General features: G+C 41.8%; 1 protein-coding gene across 1 annotated transcript in view; it reads right to left on the bottom strand.

The window, feature by feature from the left end:
* Nucleotides 1–13,041, bottom strand: part of LOC126162807 (acyl-CoA Delta-9 desaturase-like) — a 70,074-nt gene extending 57,033 nt beyond the window's left edge. Inside the window, exon 1 of the mRNA XM_049919547.1 lies at nucleotides 12,888–13,041. The gene's annotated coding sequence lies outside the window, so the exon portion shown is untranslated. The remainder of the gene's footprint in view (nucleotides 1–12,887) is intronic.
* Nucleotides 13,042–14,151: the final 1,110 nt, after the last annotated feature.

Genomic DNA, 14,151 nt, shown 5'->3' on the forward strand with positions numbered 1-14,151 from the left:
GGAAGAAGATGGCGTTCTACTCCAACAGTTAGACAATGAAGGAGATGACATATCCCATTCCTTAGGACAAGGGTTGGGGAAAATTTCTTTATGACACTAATCAATCGTCATTTATACACAACAAAAAGCTTCGTGGGTTCTTCAGATTAAACACTGCCCACATTAAATGTGACCTACATCTAGTCCAAGAAGATCTCAGGAAAGACTCATCAATTACACATTTGCATCCAATAACATATGACGAAAAATCTGACGTAACAATAAGGTAAGAGGAATCAAAATACTTTGTAGACTACAGTGATTTAGTTGCCGTTGGTTTTGTTGTGGAAGAATGAAAACCATTTACAATGATCTCTAATTTGCTACCTTATCAGGCTGTGCATAATCAGCTTTGTCCAGGAATGACAGAGAAAGTAAATAATGACTGGTTCCATAACGCGCGTCCCGCGAAACCGTTACTACTAACGCCGCCCCGAGTGGCCGAGCGGTTCTAGGTGTTACAGTCTGGAACCGCGCGACCGCTACGGTCTCAGGTTCGAATCCTGCCTCGGGCATGGATGTGTGTGATGTCCTTAGTTTGGTTAGGAATAAGTAGTTCTAAGTTCTAGGGGACTGATGACCTCCGAAGTTAAGTCCCATAGTGCTCAGAACCATTTGAACCATTTCGTTACTACTAACGTAATGTTATGCAGGAGGCAGCCTTTGCAATACACAGTCAAATGAACCAGTGAAGTACGAGTACTTGGAAAACTGTGTCATAGTGCACGCAGACTCAGTACTATTTTACACCAGGCCAATAATTTAGTTCAATTGCGCGAAATTCAGTATCTCTGCTACGTGACGAACTGCACGTGGAGAAGAATACCTCAGGCAAGGCAAAATTGAAGGTAAAATGTCTGCGTATGCTTACAGATCTGAAAAGATGGGGCGAATCAAGCAATAAATCTTGCAGCAAAGATTATAATGAATCTAGAACAATGCTTTCCAACATTGAGAACGTCTGAAAGATCTTTTGACTGTCTATTTAAAACCGGAGAGTACCTTCTTATTTATTTTAGCTCAAAAACACACACAAAGCACGCGCGCGTCTTGCAACTGCGGAAATAGGTTACGCAAAACACTAACCTAATGGTTTCCGTTTGATAGTTTCTCGAACGTTTTCACCAACGCATCGATTACGGTTGCCTTCCTTTATTTTATAGCTATATAGGGTATTTCATATTCACAAGCACTCCTGTTCTACGGAATCAGTAGCAACACAACTGAATCATCACTTTAACGAACCACACGGCCGATGCTCCTTATCACAAGAGGCGACTTACAGGGAGTGCGGGCTGAAATATACCAGTCGGACTTATGCTTTCCACTTTTCTGGGTCGCACCTGCTACATTATTCAATTAAAGCCCGCATCTCGTGGTCGTGCGGTAGCGTTCTCGCTTCCCATGCCCGGGTTCCCGGGTTCGATTCCCGGCGGGGTCAGGGATTTTCTCTGCCTCGTGATGGCTGGGTGTTGTGTGCTGTCCTTAGGTTAGTTAGGTTTAAGTAGTTCTAAGTTCTAGGGGACTGATGCCCATAGATGTTAAGTCCCATAGCGCTCAGAGCCATTTATTCAATTAAATTACCGGGCTAAATATGTAAGTATAAACTCCTTTAGTTACTAAATCACTCGACACTGAGCATAAATGTAGGCCTATACTGAACCAGACGTCATTTCTGTGGCAGCCTGTGAGTAAAGAACTTTGCTGCTTTCTTCCCAACAGGAAACGCGGTCGTCAGACGCAGTGCCCGTGACGACAACGGGACAAGCCGCAAGCCAGCTGGGGCAAACCGGCAGATATCGCCTTCCACGTGGCTGTCCATCACCGGTCTAAAGCTGCAACGCTGCCAGTCTACGTCACCGAGGCAGTCGACTAACCGCCGTATCGTAAAACCTTTACCTCAATATTCACTGGTGCAACTACAATGCAGGCGAGGCGCTATAAAGGTATTTCTTGAGTAGCACCCTTGTATTGGCTTTATTTTCCCACTCAGTAGTAGTGCTCCGTCTTTTAACTACTTACAGATTCAGTTCACGAGTTGGTAATGTCAAAAATGACGCAGTTATGGCACTACTAAAAGTGAAATAACACCTGGCACCAGCGCTACAAAACACTTCGCAACACAGACAAAATATCGGGCCTATCAACCATACGTGAATTCGAGTCACTGTATTATATAACAAATCTGTTCCTGAAAAGACAGATAGAACTAAAAAACTTGAAATAAAGTAGGAGTCTCGCAACAAATTTGGAATTAAGGTTCTATGGGACCAAACTGCAGAAGTCATCGGTCCTTACACTTACACACTACCTAAATTAACTCTAACGTACGCCAAGGACAACACAAACACCCATGCCGAGGGAGGACTCTAACCTCCGACGGGGGCAGCCGCGCGAACCATGACAACGCGCCCTTGACCGCGCGGTTACCACCGCGGCCGTCTCGCAACACATTTCTTGTACAAAATATTCATGATGATCTTGTCACGATACATTTGGATACAATTCCAGGCTTTCATCGTCCTCCAGTGGATTCTACAAGAACGCAATTGTCAAATATATGACGTGAATCCAAAGATGCAATGATGTAGTAGTGCTCCCTTTAGCCAGTAATTCTGTCGATTCAAGCTATCATTGACTCCGTTAACGTCCTTCACATCTTCCAAAAGACGAAAAGCGTATTTCGGAAATAATTATCGCTGTGGTGTTTACACGTTAAGCTCTGAAGCCACGTTAAATATGGCGTATGGAAAACAGCCGTTCGAGTTTCTGATTTGGAGGACACAGTCGCAATATCTCGTAACTTAAATATTACGGACTGTTTCAGTCTTCGTCTAATATTTCTACTTCTCCTTCCTTGCACAGTTAGTCACACCGTCCATTTTAGTCGAATATTTTAACAACAATGACAGCCCAAGCACGTTCCACGTGCGTTTACATGGGAGCGAAAAATCCATGCGAAAGCGGTTAACAGGGAGCTAAAAACAGATTTCCAGAATCGATTTTGGCGTGTATACTTGACCTACCAGAAGCTGTATTGGTAAATCCGTTCACGAAATCCGTCTTTGGGAGCGCATGGAAACAATATCTATGAACATCACTTTCTTCTCTAACAAAGACAACTCACCGCTTTGAAGAAAACTGAATTACAATTTAACGTTACATGGCAGTCCAGAGTTTTAATTCCATGATATTTATAAACTGTTTAATGAAAGTTGCATTTAAATGGACATTAACCCTGTTAAACGACAATGTCAAAGACACTCTGGGGTATATTAACTCCAGTATGTCTTATTTCTAAAAAGTACTGTATGCTGTTTTCCTGTAGTTCATAAACTAATGCAAATTTAAAAACCCATAATTATTTTAAAAAATAAATTATTAACATTAGTATTAATTTAAGAATAAACAGATAGGTATAGAAAAGACAGACAAAACAATTTTGGTTCTTTGGTATGCAATATTAAAACAGACAACTATTTAACGCACTGTAGCGATAATGACAAACACGTTCCTAAGAAACAACGTTAAATTTGCTCACGAAATGATGTTGCAGATTTTTGCAGTAGTGTTTCCGTGCCACATGGTTCTGTACTTCTGTTTTTTACTCGATGCGTTCAGAGCACATCCGCACTCTGTTCATCACAAATGATTCTGGGGCATGAAGAGCAGATATTTTGTTTTTCTGTCACAGTTGAGGGGACGGAAATTGCATCTTCTTTTGTTTCTGCTTACTTCTTCTGCTAGTCGCCCTGCTTGGTCGGAAGGCACACTTTAATACATCGTAGATCACTGTGTAAAGACTGCGTCCATGAGTCGCCACTGCAACTCGTGCCTGCAGAATAGGTATTACCACTGATAATGATAGTTGTTTCACGAATGTTCTTTTCACCTTCGGGTATTCATCGCTCATAATGTATAGAATCACTGCATTTATAGAACTTGGGTCCATAATATCATACCAGACACAATGGCCAGCAATTCTATATTCGACTTACAACGTAGGTGTGACAGCCAAAAGAGCAAGGGTCTCCTTTAGTTACATTATAAAACATTATCACTACAGCTTTCTTCGCAGTTTCATTAACTTCTTTGCTGCAATGCATAAAGGATAAATCGAAATGTTTCTGTTTCTCTTTGGCGAGTATGAGTCACATGCAATAGGCGTCAAAGACAAACAAGGAAGCACCTTGAGCTTTCTTGGCAATAAAAGATAGTGGTAATTTTCTCTTGTTATACCGAACAGTGACATGACTTGGTTGACTGAAGGTCCTCACATAGCAGTATAGTATTTTTTCTTGATTAGGTGGTTTCAGTTTACCAGCATATGCTGTTGTATTTAACACGCAATACTTCTTTGAATTATTGAGCTTTACAATCTTTATCCTATATTTATAAGTTTTACTTTTCATGTAAATCCTGAATGGGCATCTATCTCTGAGTCAATAGTTGCTCAGCTGTAATCCGATCTCAGATACTTTCCTACAATTTTAAATCTGTCCTATGATATAGTTGTTCGATAAACAAAACTTCTAATGCTGACAGACCAGATTTGTTCTAAATTTCTATGACAGTTTCTGTACTCCATACAGACACAACAAACCAATGAATGATAGTTCGCTTTCAGGTGAGTCTTTATGATAACTTTGACACCAGTCTCAATAAAAGAATGCTAACTGTTGTTTATCTGTTCCAGTTATTTTGGCCAAATAAGTAGATTCCACGACTCAACTCTGACTTGTCCCTTGGCAAATGGTAAACGAATTAGCTAATGGACGACAATCTTTCCTGGTTCTTGAATGCTCCACAACTCGCCTTTTCTCCCAATACGAGCTGCCACATTTCTAATTCTGTGAAGGTGCACTGAACATTTGGAAGTCCAGACCCTGAGGCCTGAGAATCTTGCAGCAGTCCAGCAGATGTCTGAGTGGGTTTGAACTTTACACTGAACACTATGACCACCGACCTACTGTCGATATAAACCCTTCAGGCGATAGCAGCGTCACCTGGCGAGGCATGACTGCTTGTCAGACGCACGCACGGTGCATGTATTTTCAGTGAGCGTGTTGTCCATGGGTAGTTTGGGGAAGGTGCGCAATCTGCGTTTGATCGAGGGCAGATTGTAATGGCCCGGAGACTAAGCACAAGCACTTCGGAAACTGCACGCCTTGTCCGTTGTTAAAGGGGTGCTGCGATGAGTGTCTTCAACACATGTCGAAACCAAGGTGAAACCACGTCCAGACGTCATAGGAATGAGCGGCCACCCTTCATTATAGACACTATAGGCTGGGCAGACTGGTAAAACAGGACAGGCGGCGAACTGTGGCGGCACTAACATCAGACTTTTAACTGGACAGAGTACAAGTGCACTGGAACACTCCTTAACGGTGGGCCTCCGTAGCCGATGATCCACGCAAGTGTCAATGTTAACACCACAACGTCTGTAACTAATACTGAAATGGGCACGTGCCATCGGCACTGGACGATGCTCTGTGGCAGAGCATTGCAGGGTCTGATGAATCCTAGTACGTTCTTCATTATGTCGATGGGAGAGCGCGAATCCGTCGTCTTCCAGGGGAGAAGCTCCTTGACACCTGTACTGCAGGACGGAGACAAGCTGGTGGTGGCTCCATTATGCTCTGGGGGACGGCATCCATGAGTCCAGTGGAGCTCGTGCAAGGCACTCTGCTGGCCAAGGAGTATACTACACTGGTTGCAGAATACGTATACCTTTTCATGACCATTATGTTTCGAATGCGTTACGTCGCAAGACCAGGAGTTTGATGGATGTTTCGAGGACAACAGTGGCGAGTTCCAATTGATGTGCTGCCCCCCCTCCCTCCCAAACTCGCCAGAGCTGAACCCGATAAAACACACCTGGGATGTGACTGAACGCGGCGTAAGGTCCCCGGAATTTACGGGAATTAGGTGACTTGTGTGTGCAGATGTGGGGCCTACTCCCTCCACCGACCCACCAAAGCCTCAGTTTCCATGCCACGAAGCGTCGCCGCTGTTATCTGTGTCAAAGGTGGACATACTGGCTATTAGGCAGAGGGTCATAATGTTCTGTCTGATCAGTGTACATTATCTCCTCCTCTATCTTCATCAGACACTTGGGATTCTTTCACAACATGGTCTGGATCCTCATCAATAATACCACCACCGGAAGACATCAGTGTCACTGTGTTCAAGTTACAGAGCCATTATTTACTTCCGTTGTCTGTCAGTAGATTGGACGTAACAAAAAACACTAAAGTAAAGCTCAGTAGATAGACAACAGAAAACAGCACTTGATGATCGACACAAAGCACGTCACGATCGGGTGCTGCGAACCCCACGCCAAATATCAACGTAATTTGCAGACTAACCAACATTTGCCAAGGCTAAAAGGAACTGATAATAACGAAAAAATACAGGGTATGGCAGTAGTGCAATGCAGGATTAAGGATGTATTCTAGTATCTGACAACTATCAGTTTTGAGAGAACTGATTTGTTTAGTTGTACTGAAAACGAAGTGGAAGCACAATAGATAACGTAAAATATATTTTCTCACGCACATGTACTCGTTACAGGTTCTCGTTACCAAATATGCAAAACAAAATGTAAAGAGGTGTCAGCGCGAAAGTAATAAAGGACATGATCCTGGATTGCCAAGTACTAGGTTATCGTTGTTAGCGGTACTCCAACAAATAGGCTAAGCATCCCCCACGTTTTCTCGCCTCACTATGATTCGGCAACTCATTCCCAGTTGTATACTTCACGAAACTCAACAATGGCGTTGCCATACACTACACGATTAGTGAGTAAAATATGAGTCAGTTCTGGTCAAAAACTGGAGGTTGGTTTCATGCAGCTCTCCATTCCTATCAATCTCTCTCTCTCTCTCTTCATTTTAGCATAACTGCTGCATCCCACATCACAGATGGCTAAATTTGTCTCCTTTCCAAGAGTCACTCCTCCAAATTAAACAGAGCCCTCAGCTTATCTACCTGCTGCGCTCGTTGTTACCCCAGTTTTCTTTCTGTTTATGTGCATATTTAGCCGTCAGCTACGGCACATTCCATTCCATTAACCATCCGACTGGTTCCCTTTCAGTCTCGGCGTCTACTGTTGTCAACAAACCTTACCTTGATTTTTTGTCCACAAGAAGCATTTCGTAATTCGTGATAGTCCTGTATCTTCCTCGCTATCTCTTTAGTATTCAGATTAAAGATCAGTGCTGACACAGCAACCTACCTTATAGTTTTCCTGACTTTAGCCTCTTGAATCACTCCGTCAGCGTCGACTACTCCAGTCTGCTTCGCATTAGTCATATACAAGATGTCAAGTTGGCCGATCAGCTTCCTAGTCCTGAATCTGTAATAGTCGGTAATTGTCGGATGGCTTTGGTCGCTAGTCAACTGTTTTTGGCTACAGCCAGCGTTACGTAGCTCACAGTACTGTAGTTTTGACTGCTAGGAGTGCATCCCTGTACACCATCTCCCACCGTAAATAGCATAAAGTAATGATGCCGCAATAACTTTTACACACCATTTTAACGTTGCATGGTGCAGTAATGACGATATACTATAATCCATGCAATGTAGTTCATAATTAACAACACTTTTGGCCCCGTCTGGTAAGCAGATTTAAGTCGAAAGCATGTTGAGACGAGGAGCTGGAAAGCTCCGCTGGGAATTACTCAGCCGAAGAGCTAATACACACGCGTGGCTAACACAGCTTCATTTGTGACCCTGCGCTAATTGAAAACGGCGACCGTGCTTAAAGCCGACACTCCGCTACACAGAGCAAGGAAAGTTCGCTTCCACACAAAACTACTACATCTTTAAAAAACCATTTTTTTCTCAACGACAAAAAACACTGTTCGTTAGATATATTTCTTCTTTTATTTATGGGGCAGCAATCACTGGTTTTACTTAAGCAGTTACCAGCGTCATCTGTAATCTACAACCATCTTCAGCTCCAATGTTTTAGCATAATCATGTGCCTCTGTGTTGGGAGATTTCTGATGCCGCGACACTGGTTCTGAGGATGGCTGTATATTACAACTTAAACCGACAATGTGCAAGTAAAACCTGCGATTGGTGTCCAGATAAATAGAAGGACAAGAATAACACGTTAATAGTGGTATGACAAACGAAAGTGCACAATCCGCCTGGAACGTCTACACAACGCTTTTTTCTGTTTATTCATTGTGACTTACAATGAATGTAAACCGTCAGAATATAAGCATGCTCTACTTCGGTCACGGTTCAGAGAAATCCTTTTTATTTGTAAGATGTGATTGCAATCATTTGTATATAATATGTATTTCATTACAGTAACTAACTTTTTTCCATCTGGTATTGAGAAAATACTGTCATTTCATAAACGTTCACTTGATATACGATTTTAACAAAACCTCTGTAATGTTCCATTTTGCTAAGGAGGCTTCAATGCAACTGCGTGCCTGACCAGATACTGCGTAATCACCTGGACTGATCACTAGGCGCCAGTCTCAAACTACGTGACGTGATGGACGGCGGCGCAGAGGGAAACCCCGCCCACTTGGCTGTGAGCCTGTATGTGCAGAGGTGCCAGACTGCGCGGAGGCAGCACCAGATAACCAGCTCTGGCCGTGGCCTTGAAGCTCACGCGACCAGCTGACGGGCCATGAGCTATCTGTGTCACAACCTCTCCAACACCACTCACGTTGCCGTCTCCGCCGCGGCTTCGCGGCGCCCAAACGTCATATCATACATAGCCTTCAGAGCGGCTCGCAGCTACCCTTCTCCACTCTACGGAACGAAACTATGCTACACCGTCTGCAATCAATACAGGATGTACTGCGATAGCGATGCTTTAGGAATTAATTGATCGATCGATCGATCCTTCCCACAGTACCAGTATGATTAAAACCGTTCGAAGATCGGAAGAAAAAACTTCCAATAGGTTCATGTGTAATTAGTAAAGCAAATATGTGTTCATCGACGGGTTGAAAATAAAGAAAAACGCGTCTTCCCAAAGTTCTCTGGTTATGAACTAAGTTAAGACGTTCCAAATTACGTCATGTTTCCATGAGTAAAACGCTCAGAGGTAAGTTATACAGGAATCTGGTTATAGAAGAAGTGTGCTCTGCACGTTTGAAATGATTGTATATTTTCAGCAGGTAGGAAATACTGTTTAAGACGTACAGCTTCCTTCTCTGGTGTTTATCCTGTCCCACGGGCCTGCTGTTTCCACGACCTGGTAAATTTATTTTCATTTCACTTGGGCGCTGTGCCCGTTCCATTTCAAAACTACCCATAGCTACTTCTGTACAGCAAAATTACTCCTCCTATAATTTGTTAGTATGTTTATGGTACCTCGAAAATTTTATTAAACAACAGCTTCAATAATTAATCTCCCTCATTTTCCAAACCCGAAACAAGAGTGGAAAACGTCGTTGCTATTCGATATTCGAATACGCCGTTAATACTGCATGGTTGCTGATGGGAACAGCTGAATTCATATATATCAAGTGATCTCGACCGTTATTTAATGCTTCCTCATTGTTGCCTACGTTAACTAACGGACAACTCTTTTTGAGTTTACACCGAGTACAACTACGAATTTAGAAATGACACGCGGAGATGAGTAACTGAATTTATGTTAGACGCATTAAACGCTGTGTATGCTTGCAAGTATTTCGATACATGTATGTTCCTGCATATCCTCTGCGTTACACTTACGCGAAATACTCTAGGAATCACTAGACTCGTTTCGCAGATTACATACATATTTTCCTTTCTAAACGAGCAGCCTCTTGCGATTCTGTCTCAACTCCCGTCAAAAACCGCTATGCCTAAACATTTTCATACGAAGTTGGCTGTTTGAAGTGTGTATCAAATTCCTACAACCTGATTTGACGATCCTACAAAAGTAGCAGTAATCTGGACTATTGATCGTTAGATAGCCTCCTTTGCTGAAGCGCTATAATTACCCGTTATTACTGCAACAATCAATTACTTTCATTACCGAACACCTAAATTATCCTTTGTTATTTAATCGACAAAAATAAATTAATCAGCACTGCTTTAATAGAAACAATTACATGTTCTCCTTTGCTACGCTCATTGTATGTATTTATGGCGAGCTTCCTTTCACAGTTAAAGCAAAAATACCACAACAGAGAGAAACGATTACGTACCAAACAACTCATTACATATCTATCAAGTTGTTTAAATATTTGACGCTCTGAAATCTCATTAGAAAGCTCTTATTTCTGAATACGGATAAATAAAAATACGAAATTTACGATTTTTTTTGCGACTTGTGTGTCACTTCTCACGAAATATGGCACTGGACATAATGATGGGCCAATATGGAATTGCTTACCTGCAACGAACACCACTTGCAGCACAATTAAAGCTTTCGTTGTCTTCCATAAATTTTGTTAATGATTCCTATATAACTAAAACGTTAGGTCATGAAGTATAAATACAACGTCTTTCACTTCGTGAAATGTAAAACTTCAGCAGCCTTCGGCTTCATGAATAAGTACTCACAAATGGAGTCAGTCTTCTCAAAAATATACGGCGTAGGGATATGAAATAGATGTCACATTTGTTCAGTAGCGGAGAAATGAAGTGGCAGTCTTCAATTCATTACTACGGTACGGTCAGAGAAATTAGTTGCAAAAGATTCAAACCTATATTACAATACTTTGTGGCTAACACCCATGGAATTAGAAGAGGGAAAACAGAGCAATGGAAGCAACACACTTCGCTACAATTTTGGAGTGGCAAGAACGTTCTGGAAAGATGTTTCCAGATGGCGTTACAGCTGCAGCATCAAGCACTCGATAGGAAAAAATAGCAAAAAGTCGACGACATGGGGAATACTTAAAAAAGGCTTAGTACCATACGTTTGTAGGAGTGACACGTTTCCGAAGTTCGGTATATACCTCCACTAAAGAACAAGTGCTTCGTTTCAGCCTAGCGTTGCAGTAATCGGTGAAACTTGTGGTCCGACATTTATATCAAAAAATCTATACCAAAGTTACGTTCCACGACATCAATTCAAAGTTTACCGGTACCTACGAGGAATAGTTTACAAATGTACAACGTGGATTCCTCTGTTGCTCGTTCAGATATAAGAATAAACTTCGGGAAACAAAGGCAATTACTTCTATTAAATATGGGGCAGAACAATATGGCTGTCTATTGTTCTGTCATACAAAAATTGCAATCAAGAAATTTACTTACAAACTGTAATGGAGAAAGTCTGATCGCGTTCTGAAGATTTGACAGGAATCCTCTCTTCAGTAGACAGGAGGCATTCTACTTTGAAACTTTCTACGGCGGATTATGTAAAAGCCTAACTAATCTCCCATGATTATGGCAATTCGACAGAGTTAAGCAGAGCATAGTCACATGAAGGTTACCAGATGTGAAGAATGCGATACACAATAGAATAACTTCTTCCAGTTTGAATTCAGCTACTGATGCACATCCGTTAGAATATGCGAAACTAACTGGGGACAAACAAAGTGTTTCTGTGATTTGGATTTGAATTTCAAGCGCGGACTCATTGAAGTTGTAAATTCTAGCATTTTCTATCCATTTGGCCTACTTAGCGACCAATGAAACATCATGTACTGAGGTGATAACGAGTACAGATCTATGAATTATCGCGCAATGATTTAGGAAATCCGTAGTGACGTATCGTAAACTATCTAATCAAGCGATGGTTCTTATTTAACTGAAGAGTAACTCACACCGAGCAAGCATTTGACAAAGACTGCTTTACGTAATTTGCAAGTTACACACAGAAAACAAAGCAAAAATTTTGAGGTTCTAGGAATCACCTACATTGTCTATAACGTGTTAACGTCAGAGTTCACTCTCTGTAAATTAAATTTATCTAACAATCTGATATCAACAACACAACTTTCTGACAATAGCGAGCTCAAGTTTTTAAAAGGCATACCATTTACCGACGTTCCGCCCCCTCAATGTACTTCGCATGCCGTATTTCGCAGGAAATGGCGTTCATCCGCCACAACGTAACGAGCAACATCATGATTATAACATAACAACGCATTGTACCCTTTTGAGGTGAATGACCGCTAGAAGCAATGATATATTTCAGACAGGACTTTCGTGTCCCCATATCCGATTATATTACTACGATTTTTTCCCCCAAATAGATGAGAAAAGCAATGAAGGTTTCAACTATAAACTCTCATCACACGTTTTCAGGTACAATGAAACCAAACAGAACGTTTTGGGTAAGTATCTATGATGTCGCAGAGGGAGCGGATTCGACATTCATTTTCCTCCAGTGCAAAAGTGACAGCTAGTTGTTATATCTCTGTTCACGATCCGCCATTCTTCTCACTAGTGAATTCGCAGCCTCGTTCCTGCAGATTACACTGCGGGTGGTAGATTTGCACACGTAACATGATGATATAAATGCTACTTTTCTTTAGACAAACTAATATTGTACATCACCATTATTTATCTTAGTGGAAATTTCCAATTTTCGTTTGGCGTCTTCAAATGATTCGTTACGTACCTTTGTCGATATTTTGCAAATAGAAGCTTAGTGAGTATACTTCCTTTGTTCGTTGTGTATGTTGTTGAATACTTTTCATTACACTGCAATCAATCATGTATTTGCTAGAAACAAATACTGACTTACACTTCACGTTTCCGTATTTAATCTTGGTAATAACGTAAATCCTCCTCTCCTTCTGAATTAGCACCGGAAATTGTGGACTTGAACGCTTCTCCACAAAATATTTCGTACCACCGACAATAGGATATTCACAAGTCTTACTAACTACTTCACGTTACACTGCGGAAGATACAGCAGTCGAACTCACCACTAGCTCCTTTGACGTTTTCCAACGAAATCCTGTCTGCACCAACAAGCCACCGACGTTCAACTGGCTCTGGTCGGCAGACCGCCGGGTCTATATCTCCGACGCTCACGTGTTCGCCTGGGCGGTTGCGGGTTGGCGGCGAGTCATCGCCTGACAGCAGTGGGGGAAGCGGCGGGGAACGGGGCGGGGGCACCTGTGTTCCCGTGGGCGCGCAATGCAAGTGTGCTGAACGCAGGCTGGAGTCCAAGGGTCGTGCCGGACCACGCGACCGACATGATGCAATCCAGAGCTGATCACACGACGCTCGTCTTGTTTGCAAAAAGAAGAGTAACATCTCTACTTATTACAGAGGGCAGCACTTCTGACTTGCTATCGGTGTACGAGATTGTGGCATCTGCTTTCGTTTACATCAAAAAGATTCCGTCCATCTCCATTCTCTCTCCTTCTTTGTCCTTTAACCAAATCAGCGAAATTAATTTTTCATTATTTTGTCACCAACAGGTCTTTCGAAAGCAAGACGACTAAAACGCAGAACGAGCCAAACAGCTTGTCCGATGTATATGCATTTGCTGCATTTGTTGATACAGAAAAGGTAACGATTTTCTTAGAAAAATTGCTAATGTATTCACCTTAATATTAACCTACCAATATTAGATAAACAACATCGATTTGGTACAATCGAAGATGCTTTCTTTTCAAACTAGCGACTTTACTGCAAATTTAGTAGAATGAATTTAATATGTGTATGCATTAAACAGTATGGTTTCAGATTATTGTTAATATAGTAACTGATAACTCAAGAGTTGCTCTCTGTTTTGTTAATTTATACTTTGACTTGTTACACATCCTGGAAAGTAAAATCCTTCCTAAGCATTTCAATCAAATCAGTGAATGAATGAGAAGACCTCGGTTAATTTATGTACCTTTTGCAAGATTTCGTGTATCCTAATGGCGTCGTTCCATGGTACGAGTCAGTGCAACTGTGAAAGAAGTATCTACTAGACACTAAGTCATTTGATTGGCACCTTCCACTTTTTTGGCAAAACCTTTTTCGAATTCATCGACGGAAACACTGGATGTTCTACAGCATTTGTTCATCTTGCGAATCGGCATTGAGAGTACATTGACATCGTCAGATAGTACACTACTGGGGATTAAAATTCTACACCACGAAGATGACGTGCTATAGACGCGAAATTTAACCGACAGGAAGAAGATGCTGTGATATGCAAATGATTAGCTTTTCAGAGCATTCACACAAGGT

Source organism: Schistocerca cancellata, chromosome 2, assembly GCF_023864275.1.
Source record: "Schistocerca cancellata isolate TAMUIC-IGC-003103 chromosome 2, iqSchCanc2.1, whole genome shotgun sequence".
NCBI lineage: Eukaryota > Metazoa > Arthropoda > Insecta > Orthoptera > Acrididae > Schistocerca > Schistocerca cancellata.